Source organism: Myxocyprinus asiaticus, chromosome 4, assembly GCF_019703515.2.
Source record: "Myxocyprinus asiaticus isolate MX2 ecotype Aquarium Trade chromosome 4, UBuf_Myxa_2, whole genome shotgun sequence".
NCBI lineage: Eukaryota > Metazoa > Chordata > Actinopteri > Cypriniformes > Catostomidae > Myxocyprinus > Myxocyprinus asiaticus.
In genome coordinates, this window is record NC_059347.1 from 12,349,362 (window position 1) to 12,368,803 (window position 19,442).

General features: G+C 40.0%; 1 pseudogene; it reads right to left on the reverse strand.

Moving 5' to 3' along the window:
- Nucleotides 1-19,442, reverse strand: part of LOC127433763 (microtubule-associated serine/threonine-protein kinase 4-like) — a 203,580-nt pseudogene that overhangs the window by 136,354 nt on the left and 47,784 nt on the right.

Consider the following 19,442-nt stretch of genomic DNA (forward strand, 5'->3'; position numbering starts at 1 on the left):
AGAGAGAGAGAGAGAGAGAGAGAGAGAGAGAGAGTGAGAGTGAGAGAGAAAGACCTTGCTTGTATTCCAAGAAGCTTCTAACTGGTCATTTGTACTATCCGGAAAATGTTTATGTCCCCATCATGTTTTAAAGGTGCACTCAGTAACGTTTTGTTTGTGCCATCTTGGACTTAGTGACACCTAGTGGTGTGGATGCAGCATCATTAAACAAAATAGTTTTCAGTTACAGATGCCATTGTAGAAATTCACTATTCATAATCTGCCATGATTATTTTAATCCAAGTGTGAAAGTGTCCAATAACAAGACGGTTACTGAGATTAAGCGAGTAGTATTCAGCTGGTCATGCAATTCTAAAATGGCATGGATGGGAGTGTTTGCACTATTGTGGGTGAGCGCACACAAATTGTGGGTGTATTGTATGTTAATGAAGTGGCGCATAGCGCAGTTTCCTGTTTTCCTGAGAAACAGGTCATTGTCCTAAGACGTTTCAGAACAGTCTAAATTCAGTTCCTGAATTTGCAGTTTGGCCATTCCACCAGGCAGGTGATAATAAAGTTCATGTCTAAACTCTGAAAATATAGTGGAACATCAAATTATGTCCCTGACAAACACAGATGTAGCCGTTTAAAAATAATAATGATTATATATATATATATATATATATATATATATATATATATATATATATATATATATATATATATATATATATATATATATATATATACACACACACACACACACACACACAGACACACACACACACGATTTGTGTTAGATGTTCTAGACATCATAGTTTATTTTTCAATTATTATTATTCTTTTTATACTTAAAATTGTATTATTATCTAATCATTATAATATATATATATTTTTATATTTATACTTTGTATTGGTAGTTTTCCAACTGTTGTCCTAGAGTGAATGCAAAAGGGGCCGGTGGAAGAATGTTTGGATATGGGGAGGTGGTTACATAATTTTTTTTTTTTTTTTTTGACCACTTCGATATTTTGATTATATCGTTGTTTCATTTGAAGTGTAATTTTAATTTAGAAATATCATTGGTTTCATTTTTTTGTTTCCAAACATTTATTTTTAAAGCAAAATCGAAATGAAGTGCGTGCATAAATCCACAGCCTAACCAGAAAGGATGATAAAATCACTGTTAATACTAGCCATGATTTGTGTGTCACTTGATCAATACGATTAATAATACTTACATTTTCTATAATTTAATGGAGCCTACATTCAAGTCCAGATGAGAATCACATTTTCCCTGTATGTAAAAAACGCGTCAATGTCAGACGGTTATACACATATGCCTGAAATTCTAGAAGTTAATACACAAAATAACATAAGTCCATATTTCCATTTTCTAATTCATTGCATGAAGTCCATTTACACTACCAACTTCTTATGAATGTGCTGTTTTTGTTAATATTGCTGGTGCTTCACAGGGAATGGACTATATAACAGGATGCAGATGGTGCAAAAACCGGAGAAGAACCTCAGAATTCAATTGCACTTGACCCAGCCCATTAGAATTTTGCGCACGCAATTTCGCCAAACCCACTTGTGCCTAGACTTAGTGCATGCTTGCATGAAAATACATGCCCATTGACTTTGCGCATATGACTTAAAGCCTAGTGTTGTGCTTAGCTTTAGCACTCTTAAAATAGGGCAAACTGTCACTACTTTGTTTGAGCGGTTGTTGCCATTTTTACCATATCACACTGGGAAATAAAAGTTCCTTAATGACATCCTACAGGTAGTGACATCATTTTAGGTTGGAAAACAACGACACAAACATCAGTAAATTTTAGAATTGAAACCAGAAGTTGACACCAGTGTAAGATTACTCTCAATCCCTCACTTAGCAATGGTTAACTTTAGCTCTTTATTTCCATCCTTTTAGCTTCCATTCTGTTAATTTTCTTGAATAATAATAATTAAATAAATAAAATTATAATGAATGATGATGATGATTATTATTATTAAAAGGTATGGTGTTAAAAAGGTACTATCATAACAAAAATGACCTCACTTAAGCTGGTCTATTATGGGCAAAATCTAATTATTGTTGCGGGTAGACCAGTTTGACCAGTAGCCATGATGACCAGATAAAACCAGCATATCTCATACTAGCAACCAGCAAAATGGTGTTTTAGCAGGTGATTTGAACCAGCTTAGCTGGCCTAGGCAGGGATTTCTTCAGGAGGGGAGAGAGAGAGACCCAGGAAGCCCCATTGAAAGCAAATCGGATACAGTCAGTAAGTAAATGACATAATAAGATGACAGGTTTTCAGGACTTCAATGCGCCCAACACTTTTGTATAAAAAAAAATAAATAAATAAATAAAAATGAAAAAACCTCTTCAAATCGTAAAGTTCCTCAGTCAAAAATACACATGGATAATGACGATAATGAGTATGGCTTTATTAATTTCATCATGGCTCCTCGTAAACGAACACATACAACTAAAGCACTTTTCACTGTTGGTCGACCAACGTGGATTTTCCAATGGCCAGTGCCGAAATCTGGGAAGTTGACGCATCGAGTCCATGGATGTTTTTTATAAACAACATGATTTTAGGTTAAAACGTTAATGAGTGTATAATGTATACTGTAAGTAAATATTTCAGATGTTGAGACCAGAAAACCATCTCTTTTAGGTTTTTCACTATTTTTAATTCAAGTACATTGAGCTTACATTGACCTCAACCATATGCAAATTATGGGCCTTTTATACTTCCACTCACCATGAGGGTGAGTAAATGAATACATTTTCATTTTTGCGCATATTATACCTTTAAACTTTAGTTAAGTGATCTTAATTAGCACTTGCCATGCATCCAATGAGTGCATTCTGCAGCATATAGACAGAATCAGATGATCTTTCCAGGTGATTGTGGTTTCATTCTGGATGATTGATATGGTGAGACACAAAAACTAGGCATAGGAAAAAAAAATAATAATAATTTCAATTTTAGAGGACAAAGTGTCATCTAGTGTGTTTTGATGCATTTGGCTGGACAAGAGCAAAGAGTCAGAATGCGTTTGTAAGCTTCAAAGTTCATCATGGTGCTGTCGTCAGCAGTTACATCTTCAATAAATGGGAGTAATCCAGCATCAGTGGCAGTCATCCAAATTACCACCACTATTTTATTTTTTTATTTTTTTTGTCTGTGTGCGCTTTTCTTTTGCCACTTTCCTTTCCGTTCTAGATAGCTTAATATATCGTCTGTCCATAAGATTTTGTTCCAGGTCTCTACATTGTTTTATTAATTTATTTGAGATGTTTTACTAACTTACTGTATCTATTAGAGTCTAAACAAAAAGGTAGTTTAAATTATGCTAATATCAGTTTAAGCACACAATCTGCCTACCTTGAAATCCATTTATCATGAAAAGCCTGCTTTTTGGTTTTGTGTTTGCTTTTATGACAAGAACAAAATGTTACCAGAGGCAGCATTTCCTGTGAGTCTATCATACTAAAATCAAAGAGTTAATTTCCCTTTATCACAAGGGAATTTATCAAAACAGAACAATGTTTTTTTATTTTGCCTGTAATACAGCACTGCCCCCTAGTGTTTGAGACTGTTAGTCTACCATATGATCCCAGTTAAAGGGATAGTTCGCCCTTCAAAAAAAATCTCTCATCATTTACTCACCCTCAAGCCATCCCAGATGTGTATTACTCTTTCTTCTGAAACAAATATTTTTACAAGAATATTTCAGCTCTGTAGGTCTTCACATTGCAAGTGAATGGTGACCAGAAAAGAAGCCCAAAAAGCACACAAAGGATAAATGTAATCCATACAACTCCAGTGGTTTAACTCATGTCTTCAGAAGTGACACAAATGTGGGTGAGAAACAGATAAAAATGTAAGTGAAAAAGGTTTTATAATATATATTTAAGCAATATCATACGAGCAAGAGTGCTATATGGCCCTACATCAACACTGCTGTGATTCTGCTGCAGGCACGAGGCCATAGGCCGAGTGCCGTAGGTAATCACAGCAGTGCTGATTTAGGGCAATACAGCACGATTGCGAGTGTGATATTGCTTATATACAACAGTTCAATGAACAAGTAAATTTTAAAAAATGTGGAAAAACTGAATACGGTCATAAAAAAACGCATTTGTGCATGGAACTACTTTCTTACATGACGGACCAGAATCTGCTGTTGCTAGTTCAAACCAAATGATGCATTCAAGCCTCTCAAAAACATAACTTCAGAACTACTAGTATCACAGCTTGGGCTGTTTCTAAAATGTTATTGGAGAAACAAGGATGTGTGTGTGTGTGTGTGTGTGAGAGAGAGAGAGAGAGAGAGAGGGGGGGGAGGAGATAGAGCGTGTGCGATCACTTGTTGATGATGCTGTAGTCTGTTAGTCAGCTTTCTGAAGATAATGTCATTTTGGTGAAATGCATCCTATTTTCTGTGGAAAAATAGCCATCCAAGCGGGGATACTCCTCCATATTTCACGGTAGCTGGTGCACAAAATCTTTCACTATAGAAACCGCAATGTCCTCCGCCATTTTGTACTCTCCAATGTGGAAAGTCCGGTAAGAAGTAAGCGCCTTGAGTATGTGTATGTGTCTGTTGTGTCTCTCAGCTGTGATAAGCATTAATGCTGAATTTGTTAGTTTAAAGCTGTTTAAAGCTATTTCCTAGCTTTAGTAGTGTAGTAGTAATACGAGTGATCACGGAAGTGCTGTTGAATATAAACACTGACTCACTTCACGTCACCAACTGGCTCATATTACACACAAAAATTGTCTTTTGCCTCCACCTGCTGGCTAAAATATGTAATGTCACAAAATTAAATGTAAAGAGACAGATGGCTCTAAACACATCTGCACTGCTACACTTTAGTTTAGAATGGCACGAACACAAGCAGAGTGATACACACAGTGAAGCATCCGAGTGCTGATGGTGTGAGACCATCAGCACTCATGGAACATATCTCGTCCAATCAGATTCGAGGACTGGAACTAACTGTTGTGTGTGTGTGTGTGTGTGTGTGTGTGTATGTATATATATATATATATATATATATGTGTGTACAGTTGAAGTCCGAAGTTTACATACACCTTAGCTACACTCAGTTTTTCACAATTCCTGACATTTAATCGTAGAAACGATTAGGATTCTCCAGTTAGGATAACTATTTTAAGAATGTGAAATGTCAAAATAATAGTAGAGAGAATTATTTATTTCAACTTTTATTTCTTTCATCACATTCCCAGTTGGTCAGAAGTTTACATACACTTTGTTAGTATTTGGTAGCATTGCCATTAAATTGTTTAACTTCAGTCAAACCTTTTGGGTAGCCTTCCACAAGCTTCTCACAATAAGTGCGCTGGAATTTTGGCCCATTCCTCCAGACAGAACTGGTGTAACAGAGTCAGGTTTTGTAGGCATAATTTTCCTTCCTCATGATGCCAACTATTAAGTGCACCAGTCCCTCATGCAGCAAAGCACTCCTACAACATGATGCTGCCACCCCATGCATCGTTATGTTTCCTCCAAACATAACGATGGTCATTATGGCCAAACAGTTAAATTTTTGTTTAATCTGACCAGAGGACATTTCTCCAAAAAGTAAGACCTTTGTCCCCATGTACACTTGCAAACTGTATTCTGGCTTTTTTATGGCAGTTTTGGAGCATTGGCGTCTTCCTTGCTGAGCAGCCATTCAGGTTATGTCGATATAGGACTCGTTTTACTGTGGATGTAGATACTTGTCTACATGTTTCCGCCAGCATCTTCACAAGGTCCTTTGCTGTTGTTCTGGGACTGATTTGCACTTTTCGCACAAAACTACGTTCATCTCTAGGAGACAAAGCGTCTCATTCCTGAGCGTTATGATGGCTGCGTGGTCGCATGGTGTTTATACTTTGAAAAGCTTTCTAGTATAAGAATCTCCACCTGATACCACCTACTTCTAACTAGCAATTGCAAGTAGCAAATCATGTAAATAGTTTACGTGACGTAAACTAAAGGCTTTTGCCATTTAAAGCGACAGTGCACAGAAGTATCAGAAATATTTACATTACCAGCCGCAGTACAGCAAAGTGTATCTTAATATCAAGCTTAGCAAACATGGCAAAGACAAGCCACATATGCCCCGTGTCTCAGAGCCCCTCCATTAGGAATATGACAAAGTGTGGAATACTGACCAGACTGGCCGTGAGGGAGGGCGCAGACTTGCCGAGGGTCTGTGAGCGCATGCGCACCAGGTTGGTGGTCTCAGAGCCTGTGGCTGGCCACGCCTGATGGGCTGATGCATACGGCAGCAGGTACTTCCCTGGAAAAATGAAAGATGTCTTTAATGGCAAGTACCTTTACTCCCAGTTTTATTTGGCGCACAAGAGAATCAATTGCTACTGCATGCTTATTACACACTGGAATACTTGATTCTGATTGGTCAACTTAACGAACGCTAAACAGCATATTATACTGTACCGTTGTGCCTAACAATCTTCCACCATGTCACTCTGCGCTCCCTTCTCACACAATAAAATTATTACAAATCACATCACTATTTCATGAGTCTTTATGTATGTATGTACTTGGCAAGTACCAATAAGCTGGACCATGTACAGTCATCTGGTAATTTTTGCAAAATAAAGACCAATCCACATAACGACAAGGTCATGATCACCCTGTTAAGGTTTAATTTCAGATAACCTGATTGTACATTATCCCTTATATACATAAATGACATCACATTTATAAAATTACATCTCACACAAGTACAAGCTACAATAGGAGGGGATCCCTCCAAACATTTGAGGTTGGTAATCAAGTGTTCTGTGTTGGCATTATGAACAACAAAAGTTGTTATATAGTTAATGGACTAACTGATAACTTAATCTGTTCATACAAGAACAGAGAGGATTCTGTGAGTGCCACCCTATTTCACAAGCATCGACTCAGTGCTTCACTTTCACAACAGAAATGTCATCACAAATAAATACGGTCCAACATGATGCACATGATATGTAGGTGACGGGGCAAAGGTCATACTGCCCAATGAGCTGAATGATTAGTGCTGAATACAAAGAAATATTTCCTGTACAGTGGCCTCAGAAATTATTTGGACACTTATAGTAAAAAATATTTTTAAAAAAGATAGCAAGTACACTTTAAGCAAAACATTTCACCAAAATGGTAGTTAGGTCATAAACAATAAAACTATTGATATACTGTTCACAATTAAGGCAAAACGTTTTTTGGACACAGGTTGTCAAATGTTGGTGGAACATGTCCATAGTTAATGTGATGAACTACACCTGTGGCTACTGTGCTTGGATAACAAAATGTCTGAGTTAGTTCTGAGAAAAGCATCATTTAGCATCATTTGTTTGCGGATACGACTTGGTTTGATATTTTATTATCTAATGTGGTGGCTCTCATCTGGTTTTGCTTCAGGACCCAAATTTTACATGGACGTCACGTGGAAACTCAACACAATACCAAAATTAACAAAAGTAACCATAAATGCACCTACAGTGCAACATTGAAATTTATGGATAGGCAAACAAAGCATAGGCTTAACAATATGCAAAATTATTGAGATATCATAGGCAGCAGAATATTTACAATTTTGTAAATGTTTAAACAAGTGCAGAAATGTGATTTATCAGCCTTACAAACACTGAGCTAATATTAGCTACATTAGTATTAGCATTAGCCATATTACCAAGTGACAGATTAACTTTCACCAAAATACTGTAGAATTTGATTGTGCACACTTGTAAATGCTGTAGAGCAGTGGTTTTCAACCTTTTTGACTCCAAGACCCCCATTGTTGGAGAAAATATTCAAAGGCCCCCCATGTAGGCTATACGGTATTTATATTATAAGATATATCTATTATAAGATATATCCTTAAAACTTGGAAGTGTACTGAGGCCCCCTAATGGGTCCCGACCCCCTGGTTGAGAACCACTGCTGTAGAGTTTTATTGTAGCACTGGGAACTGAATGGCATTCATACATTTTTTAGTGTGACTAAAGTTTCCAAATACATGGCCACTGTATGCTGCTAATGCCAATTACCTTCTTTTTGCTGTATGTATAGACTATCAGCAGATGAATTGCCACAATGCACATTATGCTACTTTAAAAAGTTCTGATACATCTTTAGGAACGTCACAGTTCTCATCACGGGCCTTAACAACAATATTTAGCTCATATTCAAGCCCTTCACATCATTTCCCACCACATTAAAGCCCTGCTGAATGTCTTCAACTTGACTGATCCTTTTCCAGTCCCCCACTGATCTGTTCAAAGTGTGCAGATTAATTAACCTTCACAACACTGAGCTGCCATACAAAATATAATTTGTTGGTTGAGAAAGTGTATCAGATGAAATTAAATCTGTAAGATCCAAATTATAGAAAGTTAAAAACATTAAACATAACATAAAAAGCCACCCAGTCCCGGCCCCGTGGCCACCTCCCAGGCCTCCTGACCCAGTCCCGGCCCTGTGGCCACTTTCCAGGCCCCCCGACTCTATCCCAGAACTCCTGACCCAGTCTCTACCCTGAGTTGGCCCCCCAGACCTCCTCCCTGGCCACCTGGTCATCTTCTGGGCTCCCTTCCTAACCTGTATCTTCCTGCCCTCCTCAGCCATCTTTGGGGCACCAGGAGTCACCCCTTAAAGTGGGGGGTTATGCCACAGTCTGTCTCCCTCGTGTTTCCTAGGACTCTTATTTTGAAGTGTTTCCACCAGACTACGTTTCCCAGTATGCTCTGCCTTCATCACTGCCATCTGTTCTCGATCATTCTCACCTGTTTTCCATTCCCTCATTAGTTCTTGTTTGTATATATACACCCTCTAGTTTTTGCATTCCTTTGTCAGTTCTTGTTTGTTGTTATTTGAGTTCACCTTTGTTTGTTTCACTTTTATCATCTTTATTAAAGCTTGCAATTAGATCCTCCCATCTCATCTCAGCAATGACTCCTTACAGTAGATGTATATCATGAGCAGGGACACATCTGTTTGCGTTGTTCTTTGCGATTTAACTTGAAAGGAGCGCGAGGGAAAAGCACAAACAGTAGATGCACAAGAGAACATCGGCGCCGGCTGTCACTCAACTCCACTGAGAACAGCTGCAACGAGCAGAAATTATAACATTAAACCTAACAAACTCCAGCGCTGATCTACTGCTTATTTCTTAGAAAAAATAAACATCTGAAAAAGAGGTGCAATGTGGTGGTATAAGATGTCAATATCATGCTACTTTAATAGATAAATACCTTGGTACCTTGGAATTATTAGCATATTCATATAGTATGTTCATGGTACCCCAAGGTACAAGGTACAAAGAATACGATAGTTCTACCATGATGCATGCAATGTCAAGAAAGTATAATATCACGCAGTGTATAACTTTTTGCACACTGTATTGGTTGAAATGTCTTTACCTGCAGTACACAGATTTTCAAAATCTGCACATGCAGTGGATGAGTTTAATAAAGACTTTCTTCGCTGGCAAACGAAGTTGTTTGTTCTATTTTTGTTCTCTGAAGTAGCCTATCATTCCGTCACTATTTTACTGGGTGAGAAACCACTTCAAAGGATTCAGTATGTGAGTCAGCTGTTCGAATGATTCAAACTGAACTGTAAATTAACCAATTCCGGCCATTTGAACAATTCATTGAACAGAACCGGCACAAACAAGTGAGTCAAATGAATCGGACAACTCTACTCTAGTTCTGATTCTAATACTGGATAGAGTAGGCTACGTGCTGAAAGTTTATGGACTTCACTTGCAAGTAATATTTACAAATCCATTTTTTTTTTTTTTTTGCAGTTTCTGCTATTGGTGAACTTATTTTTTTTTTCCTGAATTTTTGTTGCAATATTTATGAGTTATTGTTTTGTTAGCTGACAAATAAAAAAAAAAAAAAAAGAATTGAACCCCAGTCTCTGACACGCAGCACGAAAACTCTACCACTAGACTATATACCCAAAATTATAAGAAGATGTAACTCTTATTTATAACTCATGCACTGTCTATGTAGCATGACAGTAATTTTAAACTGAAGTTCAGAATCACACGAGGAAATTATGCCGGCTGAAGTAAAAACAATTGTATTTAAATTCAAAATGCTGCCTTAGTCTCTGAATATCTCTTCTCCGTGCGAACTGCAAGGAAGGTGATGATGTGAGATACTGTACCTCAATTCATGTTATCAGAGAACCGGGGTTACCTGACTAACCTAAAAGTTCTCTTTCTAACACTCCTTAGGGATATAGACAACTTCCACCTTCGGTATCTCACTAAGGGATATAGACAACTCCAGAATTGCAGATATGCTGGCTCAGTGGTGGCTCAGCGGTTAAGGCTCTGGGTTACTGATCAGAAGGTCGGGGGTTCAAGCCCCAGCACCGCCAAGATGCCACTGTTGGGCCCTTGAGCAAGGCCCTTGACCCTATCTGCTCCAGGGGCGCCGTATCATGGCTGACCCTGCACTCTGACCCCAGCCTAGCTGGGATATGTGAAAAAGAAGAATTTCACTGTATATGTGCAAATGTATAATGTGTGATAAATAAAGAAAATTATTAAAATTATAATTATAATTATGAAGCAGAAGTCACAAGCAGAGAAAATGCAGAACCTAACAATTGAACTAAATAATTTTCTTTGCCATCCAAGAAATGAAATCAGAAATGAAGAATATGGATCTGCTACAATAAAGCCTACTGTGCAGTATATGTGTGTGCTTATTGTACAGTATGCTGCATTCCCGCCTCAAGGACAGAGTGAGCCACTGAAGGCTTTGTAACATCCAGTCTGTAAAACCTTAGAAATATGTGGGGAGACGACCAACTCGCTGCAGCACAAATCTCTTTAACTGGAATGCCCTGGAACAGCGCCCAGGATGTGGCCAAACCCTAGTGGAGTGAGCCCATAAACCCTCTGGAGGTTGCCAATTAGAGCTATTATAACATAGCACAATCACGTCCACCACCCAATGAGAGAGACGCTGGAGATAAATAGGTTTCCAATTAAGAGAGTCAGACCATGAAATAAAGAGCTGACTACTCTGCCTTCGGGCTCTCGTCCTTTGCACATGCTGACAGAGCCCGTACAGGACACAGACCATGCAGCTTCTCCTCCTCTGTGTAGGAAAAATGCGGTGGGTGAAAAGCCCACAAGTCTGCAGACTGGCACGTGCTCGAGGAGTCAATCACTTTAGGCACAAAGGCCGAGTTTACTTTTTGACCTCCCTGAGCAAACCACATACATGAGAAATGAACTTATAAAGCATGCAATTCACTTGTTTAGCAGTGATGAGAGCAAGTAACAAAGCTGTCTTTAAAGAGAGCAGCTTTAACGTAATACTCTCTAGCGGTTCAAAGGGGGCTGAGAAAGCGCTTTCAGGACAATGGACAGATCCCATGGTGGCACAACTGGTGCTATTTAAATTCAGCCTCTCACGGGCCAGGCCCAGACAGCCAAGATTTGAGGAGAGGGATGGAAGTTTTCCCTTCGTGCTTGAGAGAGAAGATCTCTACGGAGCAGTAGATGCCAGGGGTGGTCGTAAGTTATCGCTGCCATCCACAGCTTCCCTGGTCAGATCGGAGCTATTAGAATAAAATAATGACCATACTCCCTCACTCTCTGTAGCGTCGGTCCGATCAGGCTCAGTGGGGGAAACACATACAGTAATGTGTGAGGCCATGGGTGGGCTAGCACATCCACACCCAACGGTGCATCGTCGCCCACCAGGAAGAAGATCAGAGGACATTGCGTGTCTTCTCGCGATGCGAAGCGATCTACGGCTGCCTGTCCGAATCTCTGCCAGATGAGGCTTGTCACTTGAGGGTGAAGCCTCCATTCTCCATATAGAGTATTCCCTTCTGGACAACAAATCCACTCCCGTTCATTATGTATGGAACATGCGTTACTCGTAATGACAACAGGTTTGCATTGCTCCACACAATCAGTTTCTCTACTAAGCTGTGAATCTGGTGCGAGCGAACTCCCCCTTGCCGATTTATATAGGCAATCACCATTGTTTTGTCTGTCCTGATCAACACATGGTGATTCCTGAGAAAATATACAAACTATCTGTGAGCTAGAAACACTGTCATAAATTACAGAAAATGTTTGTGCTTTTCCCTCAGTGCGGGAGTCCAAACAATTCTCACTGTTCTGCCCTCGAACACAGTGCCCCAGCCTGTGAGAGAAGCATCCGTCGTCACCACTTTTCTCATTAGAATCGGACCCAATGGCACCCTGTCCTGAGAAAAAACGCGGCTCTTCAATAACGGAGAGCATTCATGCATTCTGATGAGACGATCACTCTGTGACTGAGGTGGTGCTGTCCAGTTCTGAAATTCCCTCATTCGCAACAACCACAGGGGAATCACGGCCACTGTTGAGGCCATCAAGCCTCCTGAGAGAAACCAATCTCCCCCATTGAATATGGGAGATGCAGGTGCGAAACACCTCTATGCGTTCGCCCGAAAGGAATGCTCAAAGCTAAATGGAGTTCAGCCTGAGCCCCAGATAAATTATCTCTTGAGAGGGAATAAGACAGCTCTTTGCTTGGTTTATTCTGAAACCCAAGCTCTCCAAATGTGTAACTAATGTGTTTGTATCTCTCTCTGGTTGCCGCTGAGATGGCACACAAACAAGCAGATCATCTAGATAAGCAGACACTCTGATTCCACACATTTGCTAAATACCCGAGGTGCCAGAGAAAGACAAAGGAATTTTCATATACCTGTAGGCTCTGTTCCGATAAGCGAACCTGAGATATTTCACAAATGTCTGTGTGAAAATACGCATCTTGGAGATCTCGTAAACCAGTCTCCGTGACGAATAGAATGAGACAAATTTCTGAGAGTGAGCATTTTTAAATTGTACTTTGAGTTGTTTGTTGAGGATCCTCAAATCTAAAGGATCTCCCCCTCTTTTTGGAATGACAAAATACCGGGAATAAAAGCCCTGATGCCGTTCTTCCAACGATACCGTTTTTATCACTCCCTTGCTCAGTAAAGAGGATATTTCTTCCTCTAAAATTCAGAGCCAACTCCCCTTGTGCCACTGAAGTTAACATTACATTGAGAAGATGTGGTTTTTATGGCAAATTGAAGCCTGTAACCCCTTTCTACTGTATTCAGAACCCAAAGATAAACTGCTCATGCGCGCCAGCGCTCTGTTTGAACAGCAAGTGGACCCTGACCCCCTTCGCTCACTAGTGGTGTGACAACGCCCCCTAGTGGCAAAGATAAGGAAATTTAGCTCTGAACTGGGGGACATATTCATGTTCTTTTGTTTAATTTTTGTGTCTATTTTCTTTTCACACAACTTTGTGCCCAGAGCACTCTGCCTGGATGCGGCAAATCATTTTTTTATTTGAAACACACCATGAATGCTTGTGTAAACTGTCTACTTCACCCTCAGAATGTACACCACAGGTGGAGGGAGGAGAACATTTGCGGGGGGCATTTGGGGAATGTGTGAAACTGAATAGTCTGTTTTGAACACAGGAACTTGTCCAACTTCCAGTGTCCGTCTCTATTTCCTCTAGAGATGAACAAAGGCCTCAGGTCGCCCATCTCTTCTTATGCCCTGGGGGTTAGAAGGGCAGCATCTCGCAGGTTTTTGCTTTGAATGGCCCGGCTTGGATTGCGGCGCTGTGTTTCCCAGTTGCTGGAGCAGCGTACGGCGACTAAGCTATAAATCAGGCCGACATCCCTTTCCAGAGGGCCTGAAACCGGTCCGACTTGACTGATATGGATGAACTGGCGGCTTTCTTGGGAGAAATTCTTCAAATGCCTCTGCCTCCTAGGGATAGGGCAGGGGTATAGGATGTCGGAAATCCCCTGGACCGGCACTTGTGAGAAAAAGGCTAATTCCAATATCACCTCATTTCTGCCACACAGGCCGTGACAGCTGGGAGGAACTACTTCACTGGAGGGAGGTGAGACAGGAGACTCTTGCCATCATACAAATCCATTTCAGCTCCCTTACCCGCTGGCTGTGACGGCCAGTCAATCGAGAGCTTAGACAGAGGCCCTGCGATATACCTTAATAAAAACAACTTGAACTGATCTGGAGATGGAGAGCACTCCTCGTGTGTGCTCTGTGGCTAGGACTGATCCATGGGCAAAGTGGCATCATCTTCATCATCCTAGTCCTCCACGAGGATGTCAGACAAAACTTCATCCCCATCTTCATCTTACTCTCCTGCCAATGTGTCCTCGAACAGCAGGGAAAGGATTGGAGACACATTGTCCATCATTTCCCCCATGACGGGGCCTGCGGACACTCCGCTGACTCTTCTCTGGCCTGAGAAGAGAGACACAGTTCCTTTTGGCTCATTACTACAACACTCAACCTTCTCTCCCGAACCTTGGACGAGAAAGATGAACAATGGCGGCAACTCTCTGGGCTGGACAACATGGCCCAAGCGAGTTTAGCCCACAGGCACGAGATACAATGCCGGTGAGAATCTTTTGCAGAGATCCACGCGCCACATGCACATAAGTGGGGAGGGCAGCCTTTCCCACCTGAACTCTCTGGCTCTTTGGTTGCCATACTTCTAAAGTAAGTCCACCACAATGTGAAAACTTACACAGAAAATACAATGAGCCAAGAATAACTCTTTTCTTTTCCTTCTTTTTGAAGCGTAGTGAGCGCCTCAAAGTCGGAAAAACACTGAAAAGTGGCAAGAGTAAAATAGCAGAGATAAACTCGCAGTGATGCATTAGTTCACTCTGCTATATAGAAATAATTACCACTCCACAAGCTCGTAGAAAAAAGATTTATTGCGTTTGGATGTTACCAGTGGCTCAGTCGTCAAACCATTGAACAATAAATCTTAGTGCATCTGATGAGAGCTGCTTCCAAAAATCTTCCATGGGGAAGAGTGCGAGAATGAGGCAGCAACAGGTAGTTTAAATTAGGGAGGTGTTACTCCTTATAAGCTGCAGCGATTGGTCTGTCAATCTTGAAATATGCTGTGTCATTGGTGCTTCCACAATCGGTCACGCCTGAGGCGTTCCCTTAGTGAGAGGGAAAATCTAGATGAGTGAAACAGCAGGGGTTGTGAGCCCATCACAAAACCTCATCATAGTGCCATATCATTTCAATTAATCTATCTTCATCGGGGTAATAGAAAAAATTATTGCCACACACATAAAATGCTATATAATGTATTAAATGGAACTTCTCCCAAGTTATTAAAATGGATTTATTCCATCTTTTGTATTTTGTGTTTGTCTGAACATGTCTGACCTGCTCTTTACTTATTACGTGAAGTGTTTGTTGAGGGTAAATGTTGTCTTGATGTCTGATGTGACATCCTTTACATATGAATCAGGAGGTGTCTGCCCTTTCAAGCTAAATACCCAACTTTCCCCCTGGCAACTGCCATGTCACGACCATACTGCTCTACTCACCGAAATGTGAAGCTTCCATTTTTTTTTAAAACATTTACATTAATTATTTACAGAAAATGTGTGTTATTAGGACTACTTTTCTAGGTGGAAAAACATCAGATTATGTGACACAATACATACGTAATTGTTGTGGGTGTAGATTGCAGAGCTCATCTTAATGTAAACATTGTGGTACAATTAAGTCACATCCATTCCATGACACTTCCTGTTATCCTCGCACAGACACTAAGCAAAAGTAACTTACTGGTGTACTGGGTTTTCATGGTCATGACATGAGTTGAAATACTGGATGTAAATTTCAGTTAAAATGTATTCTATCACACCAGATTCATGCTAACACATGTAATGTTTAATTAATACAATTGCACTTACAGTGCAGTGTGGTAGTAGCATATTTTAAACACACTTGCCTATTATGATTTAGTGAAGGGATGTTAATACATCTTATCGACAGCAGGGGGCCTGGGTAGCTCAGCGAGCACTGACGCTGACTATCAACCCTGTAGTCACGAGTTCGAATCCAGGATGTGCTGAGCGACTCCAGCCAAGTCTCCAAAGCAACCAAATTGGCCCGGTTGCTAGGGAGGGTACAGACACATGGGGTAACCTCCTCGTGGTCGCGATTAGTGGTTCTCGCTCTTAATGGGGCACGTGGTAAGTTGTGCATGGATCATGGAGAATAGCATAAGCCTCCACATGCTGTGAGTCCCCGTGGTGTCATGCACAGCAAGCCACGTGATAAGATGCACGGATTGGCTGTCTCAGAAGTGAAAGCAACTGAGACTTGTCCTCCGCCACCCGGATTGATGTTACCGTGCCACCACGAGGACCTATTAAGTAGTGGGAATTGGGCATGACAAATTGGGGGGAAAAGGGGATTGTGTGTATTTGTATTTATATTTGTATTATGTGTATATAAGTTTAATAAAGTTGAAAGTTTATTATTATGTGTTTGAATAAAGTACACTGTACAGACTTGTCTAAATAAATGATCTGAATTCAGAGAGTTCAGAAATGGGAATGAACTAAACCCCTGTGATAGTGAGTGATAAGACAGTGATAAGCGCATGAGAAGGATAAAAATTAAATTAAATGTCAAATTAAATTGTTTAAATTAAAACAAAGGAGCAAACAATACAGATTAGTGATTGGTCCTTGGCAACACTGTTTGCACATGAGCAGCTCATTCACGTCTATGTCAGCTGCCGTGCGGTCATCTGAATATGCTGCTCCTCTCTGCCACTCATTGAACAGTGTAGACGCAGAGAAAGGTGTGCGTGCGGCGGGAAAGCAAGACCCTCGTCCTCGCGGAGCAGTACTCTATGGAAAGTAGCTAAGGTTTGTCCAAAAAGCCACTAGATTTGTCGCTAGGTGCATTTAAAAAAAAAAAAAAAAAAAAAGTTGCTAAAGGGGTCTGAAAAGTCGCTAATGCCCCGTTCACACTGTCAGCAATTTTTTTACTGCAAGCGACAGGAGACCATTCGTTTTCAATGAGAGCTGGCGAATTCCGCAACCGTTGGCGACAGGATGTAGGCATGTCAAGCGACGAGACAAAGTTGAGAAAAAGTTCAACTTGATGCAAACGCAGAGCGATATCGCACAGCGACAGCCATTGAGAAAAGACAGTGAAGCTCACGTCATCTGTGTCCTGTGAGATAATAGAGACGAGTACGGGAAAGATGGAGTTGTTGTTGTTATTGATTTCACTGTTCTATATCATGTTTCAGTAACAACTTCCATGGATATAATAAAACAGTGATGCGTGGAAAACCATGTCAGAAATTGTCAGCATTCTGAGTGAGATTGAAAGATTGATCTTTGTGTTGATATAATGCATTGAGTATTGATGCAGTTTATAACACTTTCCCGTCCAGAATGCTCATTTTTAGTTGCAAGTAAACTGATTTCTTATCAAATTGGATCATGTACCAGAAATTGTCAACATTGTTAGGGAGTTTAATGCATACATTAATAGATTGTTCGTCTTGTTCATGATAGGATGCATTTAGCACAGCCGTAGTAAACTGCATCAATGCTCAATGCATTATATCAACACAAAGATCAATCTTTCAATCTCACTCCGAATGGTGACAATTTCTGGTTTTCCACGCACCACTGTTTTATTATATCCAAGTGAGTTGTTACAGAAACATGATATAGAACTGTGAAATCGATAACAACAACAACTCCTCCGTCTTTCCTGCACTCGTCTCCATTATCTCACAGGAGACAGATGAGCTTCACTGTCTTTTCTCATTGGCTGTCGCTGCGCAATATCCCAAAGTTGAACTTTTCTCAACTTTGTCTCGTCACTTCACATGCCCACATCCTGTCGCCAACGGTTGCCATCACTCTTGTCGCCAGAAGTCGCCAGCTCTCATTTAAAATGGATGGTCTCCTGTTGCTTGCAGCGACAAAATCGCTGACAGTGTGAACGGGGCTTGAGAAGGCACTTGAGCGCTGCTTGTCATGTCTTGTAAATTAGATTGGATTGAATCAAATAAAAGAATGGAACAGAATCGTATCAAATTGCATATCAAATAATCGGATTGAACAGAAACAGAATAAAAACAAATAGAAACTAAATAGAACCCCAATGAATACACTAAACAATAATTCATTTTTAATAATATAAACCTTTTAAATACTCTTTTCTCAGAAACTGATTTTAGTTCAGCACTGGAGAATCTAAAGCAAGCTTCCACATCACATCACATCCCAGATGGCCTATAGCTAACCCATATTTAGTATGTGTTTCTGGGATTCACATGGCTTCAGAAAATTGTGATTCCTGCTTCTACATTGTCAGTGTCCACAGCACTGAGGAAATGACAACTTAACCTCTTCACATTTCAGTTGTGTGCCCTATATACCTAATAAAATACAACACGCAAAGAAACAAACCCATCAAAAGAACAGAATGTAATCAATTACTACTGTGGTTACATTGTTCCATCCAATAACAACTGAATGAAGTTCTGAGGAACCAAGTCACTATATTAATGAAATGCACAGTTGGCAACTTTCTGCATTACAGTACATAGCCCTGGTGTACAAACAAATAAAGCAGTTTCTTCTTAATGGCTTGAAGAGCTTTGAAATTAAGTGAAGTGATAAAAGATTTTGTTCGTGTGTGTGTGTGTAATTGTAACGCATGCTATACGTTAAAAGAGTTATTTAATATATATCTTTTAATAATATTTTCCCTCAGTGGTCTGAAGTCAAGATTTCTCTGCAAGAAAAAGCACTTGATTCGCATCCAATGCATGGATTCAGCATTCACATGTACGTAGAGTATGTTTCTGGCCTTAGAATTAAACAGGCGTTTTATGCCATTGTACCTTTAAGACAGTGAGTAACATGACTTAGGCAATTTAAAAGGATAGTTCACCCCAAAATAATAATTCTCTCATCATTTACTCACCCTAATGCAGTCTCAAACTCATATGACATTCTTCTGCGGAACACAAACGAGAACTGATAACTTCCAGTGTTAATGTGAGAACTTCCGGTTGTATCTCACACGAGGTTCAAGTGAACGAGCTTCTGTCATGAAAGCGCATAGGAGAAATGGCCACAAATTAAGCTTTTTAGTGAATAAGGACTAAATTTGTTCTTTTTTTCTCATGGTTCTGCCAATCTGAAGATGTAATCTGGTCCAATGATTGTAAAGTTGGTTGCTTGACTATTTTACGTTTTCCTATATTTTTTTTTTCTCTACCTCTACATATTGGTATTGCAGAACCACTTATATAGTGTGCACGCAGAACATTTCACGTTTTAGAAGTCTCAAACCTGAAATGCTCTGCATGCACACTATACTTACTTAGGTACCCCCTAAAAAAAAATTTGGATTGAGACTTGAACACTTCCCATTATAAATTTACCCTAAAAGTGTAACTTTCAGCAATCTTGATCATTACATTAGGACTTAAGTTCTATATCTAAGGAACAAGAAGGTGCAAAATGTTTATACTGTATATGTAGAGATCAGTTTTTGTACC